This window comes from Tupaia chinensis, unplaced genomic scaffold, assembly GCF_000334495.1.
Source record: "Tupaia chinensis unplaced genomic scaffold, TupChi_1.0 Scaffold141195_1, whole genome shotgun sequence".
Lineage (NCBI taxonomy): Eukaryota > Metazoa > Chordata > Mammalia > Scandentia > Tupaiidae > Tupaia > Tupaia belangeri.
The window spans coordinates 1-932 of NW_006201058.1; the positions used below are offsets into that span (position 1 = coordinate 1).

General features: G+C 39.5%; 1 pseudogene; it reads left to right on the forward strand.

The window, feature by feature from the left end:
- The first annotated feature begins 21 nt into the window (after positions 1 to 21).
- Positions 22 to 926, forward strand: LOC102481927 (corepressor interacting with RBPJ 1-like; annotated as a pseudogene).
- Positions 927 to 932: the final 6 nt, after the last annotated feature.

Sequence of the window (932 nt, forward strand, 5' to 3'; positions counted from 1 at the left end):
TTCCCCAGCTCCAGCTGCAAGATGGGGAAGTTTTTCACCAACTTCATGTGCAAAAAGGACTTTCATCCGGCTCCTAAATCCAATATCAAAAAAGTATAGATGTCAGAACAGAAAATATCATATGATAAGAAGAAACAAGAAGAATTAATGCAAGAGTATCTTAAAGGGCAAGAATCATATGAGAACAGATTGCTTATGGGAGATGAACGTGTAAAGAATGACATTAATTTCATGTATGCGGCCCCACCAGGAACTAAAAAAATAAAACAAAGAGAAAGAAGAAACAGAAGGAAAGATTGAATACAAATTTGAATGGCAGAAAGGAGCCCCACAAGAAAAATATGCCAAAGATGACACGAACATCAGAGATCAGCCCTTTGGTATTCAGGTTCAAAATGTAAGGTGCATTAAATGTCACAAGTGGGGTCATGTCAACACAGATCAGGAATGTCCTGTGTTGGTTTTTCTGGAATCAAGGCAAGTTCAGTTCCCACTGATGGCTCAGGGCCATCGATGCACCCCTCGGAGCTAATAGCCGAGATGAGCAACAGTGGGTTTGCACTGAAATGAAATGTCCTGGAGAGAAACTTGACCACAAATGATCCATCACAGGAGTATGTTGCAAGTGAGGGTGAAGAAGATCCAGAAGTTGAATTTTTGAAGTCACTAACAACCAAACAAAAACAGAAACTTCTCAGGAAATAGGATCGACTTGAGAATAAAAAGAAAAAGAAAAGAGAAAAAAAAAGTTTCAGAAGAGCAGAGGCACAAAAAACATAAAAACAAATCCTCTTCTTCCTCCTCCTCCTCCTCCTTGTCTTCCTCCTCTTCTTCTAGTGAGACCTCAGAGAACAGCAGTGAGAGTGACAATAAAGAAAAAAAAAAGCAGAAAAGAAGAAAGGGAAGAAACACAAGTGTTCAGGGAAGCACAA